General features: G+C 41.0%; 1 long non-coding RNA gene across 1 annotated transcript in view; it reads right to left on the bottom strand.

The window, feature by feature from the left end:
• Window positions 1-10,307, bottom strand: part of LOC116689568 (uncharacterized) — a 24,779-nt gene extending 14,472 nt beyond the window's left edge. Inside the window, exons 1-2 of the long non-coding RNA XR_004332039.1 lie at window positions 10,297-10,307; window positions 9,038-9,040 (exon numbers count right to left, since the gene is read on the bottom strand). This is a non-coding gene — a long non-coding RNA (uncharacterized LOC116689568). The remainder of the gene's footprint in view (window positions 1-9,037; window positions 9,041-10,296) is intronic.
• Window positions 10,308-16,010: the final 5,703 nt, after the last annotated feature.

The following is a 16,010-nucleotide window of genomic DNA, read 5'->3' as shown; positions in this document are numbered from 1 at the left end:
TTTAGTAGAGGCAAATTACATATTTCTAAACTATCAGCTCGCACACAGAGAGTCATAAGATCTGAGTTTAGAGGAAACAATCAGCTGATCAGAATGTCGACAATATCTTCATTGTGTCCCTCAGTTTGCTGGAATTTATTTATTTTTATTCATTTCATTTTGTCTGTAAAGCTGTTTTTGACTCCCAAAAAACAAATCAGGCCTGATATGCTGAGACATTTTGGAAACTTGTGTTTTTCTCTTTAGTTTTGTGGAATCTCATTTTTCAGAGTCCTGCTTTAGTCTTCAGTCAGTGCACTTTTGTCAGTGCTTAATACAGAACCAGGACTGGAAAATGCGGGATCAAGTCCCAGAAGAAACAGTCAAAGAATATCTAAGACAAGCAGATGACGGCATGACCAAAGGAGGTGCAAGAAAAACCAACTCATTCATGCTCAAAGTATAACTGAAAAAAACTATAACCTTACAATTATAACAAACTTTGCTTGCAAATAACAAATATGTTGTTTTTGTCGAATCTCTTTGTGCCACATTTCGATTGAGTTCTTTCATGAAGTGCCAGTTTGTCCATTTTTCCCAGTTGAGCAGCACACCATGCTGCCATTCAAGCTTATACATGGTGTGTAATGTAAACGGGCTCAGTATATAGCAACAGACTGTCACACTTGAACAAACAAAATACTTTGGAGATGAAAAGACATCTGAAAGAAGAATAAAGCGGCTGAATTACTCAAAAGATGTTATGTGTTTAAAGAAGCTTAGGCGCTACAAATATTCTCTATTTCGGCGGGAGAGAAATTCACAAATATGATACAAAAGAGATACATGATCAATTTGTGCAAAATAAATTAATCTATGTTTTTATGTCTAAATTCACATCTAACCACATGTCAGGCATCACTCTAGTGAATTCTGGGTTTAAACATGAATTTTTATGACTTTGAGAAGAAATATAATTCACTATATATGGTTGAGCCCTTGTCTAACATACTGATTGGAATAAAAGAGGCACATGAGGACAGCGGCATCCGAAGGTCTTTGCATTCTTCTATTTTTACATTAACACTCGCGGCGCAGAAAACACCAAGTAAACTCCTAAATCCATTCTGAGCTGTTCCACAAGGTTCTGTTTTCGCAATTTGATGGAGAGGGCTTAGCTGCCATAAAATTTCAACCTCCACTTCCCCTTATAAAGTTTCACTGGCAGCTAGCGAACGGACTTAAGCAGCTGTTGCCCCCGAAAGCCCGTCTGGCTTCCCAGGTTATTCCGATTTGCACAGTTGTCTCTGAAATTTGGGTAACTGTGGGATCAAATGCTGCAACTCTGCACGGCCGCTAACCTTTCAAAGCCTGAGTGCAGACCTTGTCGCATCCAGAGGGCAGCCCAGGAACAGCTTGTTAGAGTTGACACTTGGTTTTATGCATTGTATTTCTGAGAGCATTACAACTAAATCCCCTTCACAGGCGATATGCAGGGCTGCTGTTCGGCGACGGCTGTGGAAAATGCAGGTGGGGGGATTAGGAGAGCTTGACGGCTCCGGATTTCAGAGCTTTATCTTGACGCTCGTCCCTGTGAATTTTAAAGCCCTCTGTACTAAATATGCTGATAAAGATATAGGACTCCTTTAAGATGATTAGACTGTATGTCAGTGATGGTGTACAGTTATTTCAAGAGAGCAGCGAGGAGTTAGAAACACGCATACGTATGTGTAATATAAGTCCAATCGTATTACACGCAGGATTTGGACGATTAAAGTATTATACAATAAAACAGAATCTTAATGAAGCATGAGACAATTAAATGTGTCTTTGCAAAAGCTTTATACCTACTTAGAAGTCCGATGTGGGTAATTACTGTAAGTACATTTACTCAAGTATTGTTGTAGCGTATGTAGTTTTGAAGTTCTTGTTTTGCTATTTTTTAACCCCACTCCACTACAATTAAGAGATTAAAAAATTTAAAAACTATACCCTTATTCATTTCACATACAAATCAAGTCATGAGGCCATAAAGTATGATGCATTGTTTTAGATTAAACTACCAAACCATAGTGCTTGGTATTGGTACCGACCAAAATATGTCGGAAGCACATCAGTAATAATTATTTTTTAATAATAATATACTGGAAAGGGGCCATGGTGCATGAGGATATTTTTAGTGTTGATAAAGTGCCATTGATTGAAGTACATCATGCCGATACTACTGTGTCATACACACTGTACTTTTTGTACATTCATTGCTACTTTTACTAAGGTAGCAAGTAGACAAAAACTTAATCTACTGTATGGCACAGTTTATTCCAGGGTAGATGCAGTGTGCTTGACCAAAAGACTGTTGGACCTTATACACGTGCACACATAGACAACATGTGACAACATCTAACACAAAAATGAGAGAAAAATCTAAATGTGCAAGAAAATAAATATTTTTTAATCCAGTCTGGTGCAGTAGTCCACCAGTAAGGACCATAAAAAACAAAAACCACTTCACCAGCTCTTGATTTGGCTGTTGGAACAACTAAAAGATGACCTAGTTAGTCATATTTCCTAGAAGAAGGTTGCATCTGATAAGCAGGTCAGGGAGATATTGTGGAGATATTGTAGGTAAATTATCTGGTTGGTTCTTCCAATAGAAGAGAACATCTACGTTGTTATTTTTTTAAAATAATTTCCTTAAGAAAAAGGAACAGATGGTCAGCACATGCAAAAGGTTGCCGATGCCGTTTTACCTCTCCCACTTACTGGTACACACACAGAAGAAGAAAAAATAACTTGTTTCACAGCAACCTGCTTTTGCACCTAAATCTGTGCCGCGCTCAGAGATGCTCCTGCTAGGTATGAAATAATGATGGCACAATATGTGTGTTGAAGCTCCGCGGGGGCATATGTTGAGTCAGACGGCCGAGCTAGATCACCTGTCCGGCCGGGGGGGTCGGCAGGCCGTCTGGAGCCTGCTAATGATAATCCTCCAACATACTGACTGTCAGCTCATGGCAGGCCTTCTCCGAGCTGCAGATCCATACAGGCAGCCGCGGTTGCTTCTGCTCTGTGTCTGAACCCACGTTGACCCGGCACGGAGGCTGACGGAAGGTCTTCTGAGCCAATCGCGTGGGCCTGTGCGAGCCTGTGCCATCCCAGTGGGGGTGGAGCTGTGTCAGACCCGGGTCGAGTCACCTTGCCAGCAGCGCTCTGTGTCGTGCTTTAATGAAGGCCGAGGGACACTTTGGCTGGAGGTGTTTGTATGTGATCATGTCACATTTCAGAAGAGGCACGGGCAGAGGAGGCAGCAGATCGCCTCTGACTTCTCCAGCAGATGTTTAGAAATGGTGCTAATGTTGTGGATTATGTCTGTGGGTGAACACGCAGCAAGAAACTTAAAATACAACTGAGTTAACTTGGGTGAAATGTGCCTTTAACAGAAATATATGCATAGAATATGTCTTATAACCAGTTTTATGGAAGTGTTAATGTAATCATATTGGCCGTTCCAGTGGTGCATTATATTTGATTTAAGTTAAATGACACTTTGCTGGCTAAGTTAAAATTCTGTTTATTACATCAAACTTACATTTTTCAAATGAATTATGCTGCAGCATATCAAACTATTTGGCTCCTTGCTCCTGTGGGTGTCTGATGTGTGCAGGAATAAAGAAAGTAGATGTGAGGTATCAAATTTAGATGCATTTTTACCTAAACTTGAAGCTCTGTGTCAAAATTTAGTTAAGTGTTCACATTTTTACATTTGCTGTGAGAGCGACGATCGAGTTGAGCAGAAAGTTTTTAGCAATCTCCAGCAGCATCAAAAACCTGAAGAGGACAACCCAAGCAGCCAAGCTGACCAATCACAGGTTTTGTTGTTTCCATGTGATATCTTTGTAGCCACCACAGCTCTGATGTGTTTTGATGAGTTACATTTTTGTCACAGCAGCTACGTGCATAGTCCATGACTGCTTAAAAACACGATCCGACGGCAGCCCCCTCGTTTATTTGATCTCAACCAGTGCGTCCATGCAGTGGGGGTTGCAGTTGAAGCGAGCTCCAGCAAAACATCACAGGGACGTCCAGCAAAAAGTTTTTTTTGTGATCAAATATTTTTATTGTAAAATTAACAAACAATCAAATGAGACATAAGAACGCGTCTCAGGACCAAAAAACACAGAGTGGAAAGACAGGGACGGGGATGAACTAATAAAAAAGAAACATGAGGCACAGAGTCAGCAGCTCACCAATAAGACATACAAAAACAGACATGCACAAACACACACACAAAAGACATTGACAGAGTGAAGAACATAAGACATACGGGACCAAACACATAGAAGTGAGGAGGCCAAAGCAAAGGTCTACAGCATGAATTTCAAGGATTCAGCAATGTTGATCTAAGTGTCCAAGTTTCAATGTCCAAATGTAGTGTCAAAGGACAGGGCTGTCTGAAGGCAGGGTAAAGCAGTGGAAATATCCTAAATATAGCATACATTTAAACTGATATTATTAGATTTATTATTATTCTTTTTTGGATTGGCCTTTTTGTAGGTGGCTAAAATACATTTAGTTGTTTCCCCCCGGCCAGAGCACTACATTGCCTATCTTCCGTGTTGGGACTCCTGTCTGCTTCTCTAAACTGGGGGGGGGGGGGGGGGGGGGGGGGGGGGGTGCAAGTATAAAACACTGACTATGGATAAGTGCTTCATACAATCCCACTTCAAGAAATCCAAAATATCCCTTTAAGAACTTGCAATCAATGACTCCATTAACCTTTCACCTTTATATAATGGATGTTTTATGCAGTGGAGCTGTAAAAAACAATATTTCTATTTCATGGTAAAGGTACTTGATGTTAGTACATAATAAATTTAAAACTTTTTTAAACTAGGGCCAACATGTTCACATTACTAATGCTTGAGACATATTCAGTCCTGCCTGTCTCTCCATTTTCTCCTCCCTCTGGAGATTCGTCTCTGAGCGTCCAGTCCCAGTAGGTCCCTAATCTAGCCCGGGTCGCAGGAGGGACGGCAGATCCACAAAGCTGTTTACAACCTCCGATGCTGCACTCGCTGGGCCGAACAAACACAGCCCTCCCACACGGCCGGTGCCACTTCTCTCCATGGCTGGCATCATTTAACATTACAATATTTTCCCGGTGTTTGCCCACGGATGATGAGGCTCTCATTGCTATGCATGTGCCAGATGAATCATAAACCTATACCATATGCCATTGCAATTTGCTGATGGGCCCAAGCTGTTTTGGTGGATATAAAATCCTGGGATTATGGAGGCTTGATCCTCAGTGAATGAAGGGAGAGATGGACAGGGCGACATAGAGAGTGAAGGGGGGAAAGGTGGAGGGTGATGCGCCCTCTCTGCTTTTCTATTGGTCCACAGCTTAGCGAGTGTGGAAAGGTAGGCTAGGGCTTCTGATTGGCACGTCCCAAATTGTCTAATCCACCAAAGGCTGTGAGGTAAAAGCTCAACCTGGAGGTTTGTGAAAGCAAACAAACCATTTCATGTGCACACAGACAACAACATGTTAGTCACCTTGTCCCCAGTGTCATGCGGTGGTAATTGAAGTAGCTGTCAAAAACAAAGGGACAAAAGCCCTCGGGGAGTTGCTGTTGTTGTCATTCCCCGCCCTGAAATCGAGAGTATTAAATATGGGCCAATCATCATTTGTGTTGGCGCTAAAGCTCTTATTTTAGATAAAGCATGTTTATTGACAATAGGTGAGGAAGGCCTTAATGCAGGGAGATCTTTTTGATTGTTAACCCAAAAACAGGAATGAAAAGCTTAGTTTGCATTAGTGTGGGTGAATGTTTTTGTTTTTCATCGCACAATACCTCCACCTGACATGCTTCCCAAGTATATTGCTATATTTGTTATTGTAAAAGGCGAATAATTAAGATAATGGGATAATTGTTATATTCTAATATCTTTAATATTATAGTGTATATTAGAGTGTATAAAGACAAAATCAAAATATTGTTTATTCTTACAAAATATACATTATGTATCTATTGAAGCTGCAGTAAAGAAGATTATAGGATGACTTTAATTAATGAGGCAGTGTCGTGTAAATATTTTTTTAGTGGACCTATTATTCTTATCCTTATACACTGTCATATATCTTCAACACATTCTCACTCCCATTGTGTAAATTATTGACATATGCCCATATGCCTTTGACGTTGTTATTGATGCTAAAAGTCTCCTTTAGCGTCATATCTAAACACTCGTTATCTAAACACGCTTGGTCGGGCCTATTCGTGTCACTTTGGACGCTCTGGGTTGGACATCAGAACGGGACAGTTAGGTTTAGGGAAAGATCGTTGGTGGGCTTATTAAAGGGGCATTTCCAGGACTTGCTGGACAAGAACGGGACAGTAGGGTTTAGGAATATCGTGGGTGGGGTTATAAAATGTTTCAGTGACGCAGGACAGGAACGGGGTGAAAGTCCTGTGTTGTTTGACCCGTCCACCCCCCCAACCAGCCTCCCTACACCGTTGTCGCTCTTAACACTGCGCAATTTTACAGCACCGCGGTCGCACTGCTGCTCTGCCCGGTGCGTTCCATACACATGCCGAAGGGCGCTTTTTGCGTCCCATACTGACGCTGGAAGACCTCTGCCCAAGCGTCCGTCTGATACGAGTTGGGAGTGAAAACGGGTTCATCTTAAAATATTGGATGTTCGTATTGAACGTGGCCAAAGCTTTAAATAATGAGGTAAACACATTTAAAGTCAGTTCTGCGAGCAAAAACCTTGGTTTCAGATTGTTCTGACGGCTCCTCTTCCAACAGTTGTTTCTACTCCCGACTCAAACTGGCGTCAATTAGTGTCAGATTTCTTTACATGCTCATCTGTTTACATTAAATACACTGCTATATGTACACTACCGGTCAAAAGTTTGGGGTCACTTACAAATTTCCATTCCCCTCCATTATAGACAGAATACCAGCTGATCTGAGTGGGTGGCAGAGCTTTAATGTAATATCTGCATTGACCATTATCCACAACCATTCTTTCAACGTTCCAAAGGCACATTTTGTTTACTAATCTGATATCATTTAAAAAAAACTAACTAGAAAAACATTGGAGAACCCTTTTGCAATTATGTAAACACATAATGTAATCTGAAAACTGCTGCCCTGGTTAAAAAAGCAATGCAACTGATCTCATCTGGTATTCTGTCTATAATGGAGTGCAATGGAAATTTCTAAGTGACCCCAAACTTTTGACCGGTAGTGTAGCTACATGATAATGCCAGGGAAATCTGTAATCATGGTGACAGATGTTATAATTTTTTTTTATTTCTTTCCTATTTTGGATCACCTTCCTGCAGGAACATGCCTGTGTGTGTAGTTTGTTGACATTGAACATAAAAGAAATCTCAACATTTCTGTCAGGCGACAAGGTTGTTGTGTACATTTGGAAATGTTTTTTTTTTTATTGCGGCTGTTAAAAGTGAACATTCATATCTTGAGTATTTACACACTGCTGATCTAGATCTGAAGTCTCGTGGAGGCCAGGAGGAAACAACAGGCCAACTGTTTACTTGTGGTGTGAAAGGTCAAAAACAAATCAATGAACAAGTAAAGAGGCTTAATTCGTTTTCAGGTTTTGATTAATATCAATATTTGGCTTATGGACTTAGAATTCATGTCAAGCTACTGGCAGCGGAGGGAGGCTTAAGGATTTTGTTTTGCAGCACTAAACAGCTGAGCCGTTTTAATTGAAAAACCCCTTACAGTCCAACTTTCTATTTAACTTTACTGCACTTTCTAAAGGTCACCTAAATGTTAAACCTTTGCTAGTTTTTAAAGCTTTAATATATCATTTCTTAAGTAATTGCACAATAGACTTAGGAGCACCAGTGACAAGAGACCGTGTTAACCACCATAACTCAAACTAACAGCATGTATAAGCGATTACCTCGTACTTTTTAATTGAGTGGGTTCAGAGAAGCTCTAACTTCCGAGTTTTACGGGTCTGGAGTCTTTTAACGGCTCAGCCACAGTAATTTGATAATCATTTTCATTTGGTAGAATGCTGGCGATCAATCTGATGGATGACTTCATCAATCCTTATAACACAGTCGTATGGGCCGCGGAGTCTTGAGTGGAAGTCGAGAGGCCATGAATCGTCTCTTTATGAATCACATTCCAACTAAAAGTTGATTAGTGAGCTATTGCAGCAGCCGCACTTGATATTCATTAAGGTAAGGTGTTACTGCCAGCGTTACATGGTTTGTGACAATAAATTTGCCATTTGCATGAAAATGGGCTCCGAAATTTAAATGGAAAAAATACAGTCTAGTTCGTTGAAGCACAGTTTGTCAGTAAGGAGTAAAATGATTTATTCGTGAGGCTGGCAGGATGTTGGATGTTAGCATCTGAAGTATGTGGTGAAGAGTGCAGATCCTAAATTTCGCTCGGTTTCGGGATTTCTTCAGGATGTTTGAGAATCAATTTAATTTCCCATTTAAATCAACATTTCAGGCGTTTTGCTGATCTACAAATCCTCGAAAAGTACCTTAAATCAAACAAGGTCACATTCCCAGATCAACAACATAACAATTGACCAATGGAGCATGGTATTCAGAGCCAAAAATGGCCAAACAAATCACACTCTTGATCCCAGATTCATCATGTACAACACTTACATGATAATTCCCTGGCTGCCTCCCCCTCTTACCCCACTGGCCAGCCTTTTGTTTCCCTTCAGCTCCGTTGCGTGTTCAAACAATCGTTCAGTGAATCATATTTGTACCATCCTATTAACAATTGAGATTATCCTCGTGATTATCCTGTTTTGCAGACAAGCTTTTCAGACCAGCAGATTATGAAGAAATAGTTATAAAAGGACTTTGGTATCCCCGTAAACATAAAGTAGGTTTGTATTACAAACTTGGAATTTTTCAGAGAATTCAGCTTTTGGTCACCAAGTTAGACTTCGAATGAGAATAAAAACCCATGTTGTTTCTATTTGTGACTCTCACACTTTTCCATTAGTGAGATTTAGAGATGTTGGTAAAGGCAAATTTACAAACTTTGGACGGAGCCAAGCCAGCTGGTTCCCCTGCTTCCAGTATGCTAAGCTAGGCTAACAATGATCTGCTTCCAGTTTTGTACTTACGAGGGGTACAGCAAGAAAAAGAAAGCAAGTAAGTCTTGAACTATTCCCTTTATATATGAGAGGCTTTCCAAAAGAGTTTTTTTAGATGCAAAATTAGAATTTGTGGTTAAAAAAACTTAGCTACTACATGACCAAAATCTCTAAAATATTACATTATTATATTGCCATTCAACGATATAGGTAGTTTTCCTGCCCTACCGTAAAACGACCTGTTATGGTTTGGTGTTTTTGTCTTATTTTATTTTGGTAGTCCGTTTTCCTGTGTTTAGTGCTTAGCCTGGTTCTGTCATGTCTTGTGATTAGTGTATGGCATTTTTGGTCTTGTCTTGTATATTTTCTGTTTTTCTGTTTTATTTTGAAGTCTGGGTCTCTGTCTCATCTTGTCTTTGGTTTTACTTCCTGTGTTTTCCCGCTCCTATGATTACCTGATGATTTCCACCTGTTTCCCGGCCCTCTTGTCGACTGCCTCTTGTTACCTCGTTACCCTCTGTATTTAGTCTTTGTGCGTTCCTTGTCCTGTGTCAGATCATTGCAGTGTCATGTCTCCCCGTGTCAGTTTGTGTCTGGTTCCTTGCTTCCTTAAATATTTTTTGGTCTCTATTTCTGGTTTGTTTGACTTTTGTTTTGGTGTTCCTGTGCTCGTTTTTTGATCCCTGGATTTAGTTTTTTGCCTGCCCATCTCAGTCCTTTCTTTGTACTTTGCTTTTTCTTCATTTAACTCTCAAGCTCAACGTTTTGCCTGCCTCCTCTCTGCGTTTGGGTCCGCCATGTCATGCATCTCTCAACACAACCCATAGGAGAGAATTTTATAAATTGGCGTCCCTAGCGGTTGCAGGAAATATGCCCCACTGGAGCCTATCAGGAGCATATCTAAGCGTAACGGTTTGTGTTTTTAAACACTTTTTTAAGGTTGTGGAACGAGTTAGGTTTAGGCAACAAAACTAATTGGTTTTAGTTAAGTTTAGAAGAAGATCTTGATTTGGGGTTTGTTCCCATCGTAATTAATACATCCACTAGTGGGTGCTGCCACCTAACAATCATTGATGTACTAAGGCCTTAGGGAGTCATTTTTCTGTTTGGAAAGAATAGACAGTTCCTGTTTGTCGCTGTACAACAATCGACATATATACCTGTGTGAATAAGTAACACATATCTACAGTATAATCTACAACCATCCAAATGCCACAATGCAAGCATTGATGCAAACTAACTTCCTTGAACTCAACAGCGACAAATCTGAAATCCTCATTATCGGCCCAAAATCCCTCATCATATCCTGGCAAATTCTTTGCATCGATAGTTCTTCTCTTCCAGCATCCACAAAAAATCCACAACCTCGGGGTGATCTTTGACCAAACCCTCTCCCTCGAGTACTGGATCAACCACATTACAAAATCTGCATTTTTTTCCATCTCATCCCTCCCTGTCCTTCTCAGCCGCTGTAACACTCATCCACGCATTCATCACCTCACGACTGGACTGCTGCCACATGCGTTCTGTACGGAACACCCACCGATTTCCTCAAAAAATTACATCATATCCAGAACTCAGCTGCCCGTCTACTTACTGACTCCAGCACCAGAGACCACATCACCCCAGTCCTCCTAGACCTCCACTGGCCCCCTATCCAACACAGAATCCAGTTTAAAATTCTCCTTATCACCTCCCAAGCTCTCAATAAACTTGCCCCCTCCTACCTCTCTGACCTCCTGCACCATCACACCCCACCCGCAACCTCCTTTATCCCTCTCACTCGCCCCAGGCACTGGACCTGGGGGGACAGGGCCTTCTCCGTTGTTGTCTCCTCATTGACTCACTTATGTATCAAATCCTTTTTGGACAATTGCCTGGGACAGCCTCAATCATCTCACCTGCCTGGACGGATGAAAGTGAAAGACATTTAGACAAAGTGAGAGTGGCCCCCGGGGGTCCGAATGACTCTGCGGTGAATACTTTCATCTCCATCTCTAGATTCCCCCGACGTCTTCTCACCTGTGGAAGCCCCCGGGCACTGGTTGACCTTTTCCACGACCCTCCACTCGTTTCTCTACCGAACCTTCACTCTCCCATCTCAGCTGGAGAGAACCCACTCACTGATATGAGGCTTTCACTACAGGCCTGACAGCAGCAGTATCACCGCCGTCTGTCTCCACTTTTTGCACCACAAAAGCAGCAGGCGTCAAGTACAAATTCATATCAGGTGCCCCATGTAACATTTCAAATCATCACATTAAATAGGAAGTTTTGGTTCAGCTACTAGAAAAAAATCTACCTTTGACCTTTTTTTACCTTATTGAAGTTACTGACATAATAGTTCACTGAATCCGGATCAAACACAATTTTGTCATTTGGCGAATCATTAGTATTTGTTTGATCTGTTACGATTTATTTATACTACCTCATTGGTGTTAAAGAGCCATGCAAAGTATTTATGAACAGGCTTCTTGAAACAAGCAAATAGAATTGTTATTAAGATGTCTCATGTTCTGTACGCAGAATATGAGCTGCTGCCATCCGGTGGGAGGTTTAGAGTTCCTCGCTGCAGACTAAACCACTTAAAAAAACTCATCCCAGTGTCTGTTAAGCTCTTAAATAGCCACAAGTTAAAGGCAGAACACGCCTGCATGATGATGGAGATTTTATAATTGTTGTACTTGTGGTCTCTCTTTTTTAACTTGTTTAATTTATTTATTTTGAGTAGTGTTTAACTAATGCATTGCGTGAAACCATGTTGGGTTTTATACACCATCAGGACCATAGTACCGTCTGTTGTATAGTATTGTACAGTATCTGTTGTTTGTACATGCTGTCTGGGTTTATTCCTTTTTACCATGCATGGGTTAAGTGCCAAAGACAAATTTCCCACATTGTGGGACAATAAAGTTAATCTTGAATCTTGTTTGTTTTTCAACTCCTTCACACCAGGAATTTAATTCTTTTTAATAAGATAGATTTAGTTACCAATTGAAAGTTGCCAGTTGAATTGGTTTGTGATCTGATCAGGGCGTCTTACTTCAGTGTTATTGTGGGGAAATTACATATTCCACTGGCCTGAGTAGATCAGTCTGCGGTAATCGGCGTTTTTATTAGTTTAGACCTAAAGAGATCTGTGGGTTTTTTTTTAAAGTAAGGATCTGCATTGGCTGTTGAGTAATAGATCAAAGAGTTCAAGGCTGATCAAATGGCATAACACTGCAAAACAGCTTAAATAGCCGCTTCAATGATAACAATACCTAAATTTATGTGTCAAGTGGGGTAAATAATATGCCATCATTTTTGTAACAAATTCATCTACCAGGAAGGTGGGATTTCACATATTTGATTTGTCAAAGCAGTGCGTTGCCAAAACAAAAAAAGAGGCTGTGTTTTTGACATGGCTCTGTCTGTCTGAACACAGCCTTGTAATGATAGTTTTGCAAAGATGCCCATACATCCACGCAGAGGATTTAATACGTAACTGTAGGTCAAAGAGACTTACAGAGGAGTTAATGTGCACAGTTTCCTGAATGCAGCATTGGCCCGATCCCAAAGTCCAGACTCACAGTTCAAAGTGTTGTGACGTTTACTGCGGAGACCATAGGAAAATCTGGAAATTACAAAGGTAAACAAGAGCACGACACATGACCACGGAACGGTACAGACTGGTTGTCCACGTTGTAAAACAAGAATTTGAAAAAATTTGATATCAGCCAGCCGTCTCCCATGCCTTGGCCTGTTAGGAGAGCAACAAACTTAAAATTAAAAATACCCAAACCGGCAAGTGTCATTAACATATTTGTTATTAAACGTTACCAATGTAATATGATATCGTGAAGTGCTGTCCTAATCCCATTTATACCCATCTGAGCCCATGTGGCCTCACATAGGGGTGATCCGAGTATCCGGCTGAAACGAGTATCCGGTACGGATAAAGCACTTTTGCCGAGTACAAGTATTATCCGAGTAATATGAGTCAATATCCGTGCTCGGATTGAATAAAACTCCTCAACTGGCCGCGCAGCGTTCTGTGATAATCACAGCTACCCCCCCGCATACAAACCCGCTCGGATCAATTGCACACACACACAGAACATGGAGAAATGCGCTCTCTCTCTCTCTCTCTCTCTCTCTCTCTCTCTCTCTCTCGCTCCCGCTCCCGCTCCGTCAGGCAGGCAGTCAATCAGTCGGGTCTGCGGATTTGTTCCGTTAACGTTTAGGGTTTCTTCAGCTTTAGGTTTGTTTTTAACTTCGGTTTGTAGTCCTTACATAGTAACCAGTAGATTTCTGGTGAACGTGGGGTTTGTAGTCCTTACATAGTAACCAGTAGATTTCTGGTGAACGTGGGGTTTCAGACGTGCTGTCGGTTTAAATGCGACTCCCGTTGCCTCTCTGTCATCGGAGATTTTTTTTTTTTACTGTCAGCTGCCCCCGGCCCCCCCCCCCCCTCTCTCTCTTGTCTCTTTTTTTACTCACACACACACACACACACACACACACACCACACATATACCTGGTGTGGAAATAAAAAATCACACTGATCATAAAAAAATAAAAAGTTAAAAAAAGAAAGTTATTGAGTATGAAAACTCTTGTTCATTACATTTTACTTCATAATTGCAACCGCATGTGTTGTATTCATTGTTGCAAAAGTTCTGTATAGTTTGTGTTACCATGACAACACCATTGATTGAGCTCAATGCTGTCATGTAAATAGTTTTCAAATCAGCAATAAATATAACAATTTTGTTAACTATATCAATTGCATGCTTAAATAACATAACGGTAAAGCCCCGCACATTTCAAGAGAACCCACTGGGTTAAATCTGACCACTTCCGGTTTAGGCCCGCCCAGTCCGAGTACGGATCCGGATACAGAAATAATGTGGTAAACAGATACAGATACAGATAATGCTGTACTCGCTCATCCCTAGCCTCACACACTCACTCACTTGTCACCTGAGATCAATTAAGTCTGTGAGTCTTTAGTCTTGAGTCCTCAGGGTTCACTTTGGGATTGGGATAATGTGTTGTGTGGCCCAAAGAGTCAGGATGATTGTTGATACAGCTTTCTGTAGGCTGGTTGGAAACAGCTGCACACATGTCTCCCGTACACAGTTGCAAAGATATTGTTGTACTTTCCAATTGCGGGAACAAACTCATGTGAATCCACTGGAGGATCGGCAGCAATCAGGCCGCTGATCTTGGGCCAGATAAAGATTTGTTTGCTGACATATTACACACTTTAACTACTGCAGTTCTTAAATGACAAATCCCACGCAAAATTAACCTAGAGGTTAATAACACGTGTACCCAGGTGACCGTTCTCTGGGATATGTTTTTGTGAAGAGATTTCTCTCTTCACGTTTAAGATGGCTCAAGAGATGACACGGGACAACCAAGCTACTTTGTACAAAGGGCAACCTGCTGGGCTGAACACCCAAGAGAGAGTCGCGCCGAGGCAGTTCCTTGTTCCTTTATTTATAGGGTGGTACAAACAATATATGTGTGAGTGGGTAATCATGTGGTTGGGTTATAGGTTGATACAAACAGCATAGTGTGTGTGTGTGGGTGTGTTTGGGTGTGTGGTGTGTGTGTGTGTGTGTGTGTGTGTGTGTGTGTGTGTGTGTGTGGGTGTGTGTGTGTGTGGTGTGTTGTGTGATGTGGTTGGGTCTTCTTGGTTGGTGAGATACATGTTTCAATAAGAGAACGTGAGATACATGTTTCAACAAAAAGTGAAAAATGCTTGCATAAGCTTTTATGAGAACAGATGTGACAATCACCCATATATCGCTACACAGCCAAGCAGTTGAATATAGTACATCGAATATATACAGTTTTCATGCTAATCGAATGTGACCAGTTGTACGTATACAGCTCATATTGGGAAAACAGTCTTGACCAGTCAAACAACGAACGTTGTGCTTGAGCTATGTTACTGGTTACACGTTGGTCGTCTTCTTGTGACTGTTTTCCAAAGATGGCACCCGCCTGTTTACGTAAGGCCGTAACAGTACTGTCTTTATAAATAAATATTTTAATATAGTCTGTACACTTACAAAGTTCTCAATGCTTCGGTTTACATGTACAGTAGGTACCCTCATTATGCTGCCGTGGAAGTGGGGTGCTATTTTGAGCCTTGTTAGAAGTTTAGAAATAGCGATTTCTTTTTACTATAATGGTGCCCCGATGACTAGCATTTCGCGCTAATTAGCGGTTTGCGATGGTCCCATTCGATTAGCGTGAAAACGTATCCCAGAGAGCAGCCGACTCAGTACCCATGTGTTACTAACCCCTTTGTTCATTTTGCACCGGATTTGTCCTTTACGGCAGGGAGTTGTGATCGGAAATCACCGAAAGGGTTGCTCTGGAGATTATCCTGTTTCTAGTGTCAAGTAGTTTTAGTATTTATCCCTTTTTCAATACTTTCTGATTGTAACTCTTTAAAAACAGGTCGTCAATACGTTTTTTCATTGAAAAAAAGTTGAGTAAATCCCTAAAACAGCGGACTTCCATAGTTTTTATTACTCAAACTAGAGTTGAAAGTGAAGTTGTTGGGGGACCGTTTTCAGCAGCAGATTAATACACATTTGGTGCTTTAGTGAGTATTTGGGGCAGCAGGATGGTGTTTGTTGGACTAAGTCAAAATAAACTACTGTGCGCGCACGCGTGTGTGTGACAGTTTTTGGACAACAATGGAGCTCTATGGCACAGAGGAAGAGGATATATCGGGCTTTGATTCACACACAATACTTGTTAGGAGATACATTCATCGTTGGTTTGGTCTTTTTGTGGGATTTTTTAACAATAACAAACTATAGAAAATCACCAGCTTAATCCTTTTAATTATGACATAAACTCAAATTACCTACAGTATCCTGTATATTGATGCTGTTGGCTAAAACAT

The sequence above is a fragment of the Etheostoma spectabile genome, chromosome 5, assembly GCF_008692095.1.
Source record: "Etheostoma spectabile isolate EspeVRDwgs_2016 chromosome 5, UIUC_Espe_1.0, whole genome shotgun sequence".
Classification (NCBI taxonomy): Eukaryota; Metazoa; Chordata; class Actinopteri; order Perciformes; family Percidae; genus Etheostoma; species Etheostoma spectabile.
Note: the sequence above shows the minus strand (reverse complement) of the source record. Positions and strands in the feature narration are given on the sequence as shown.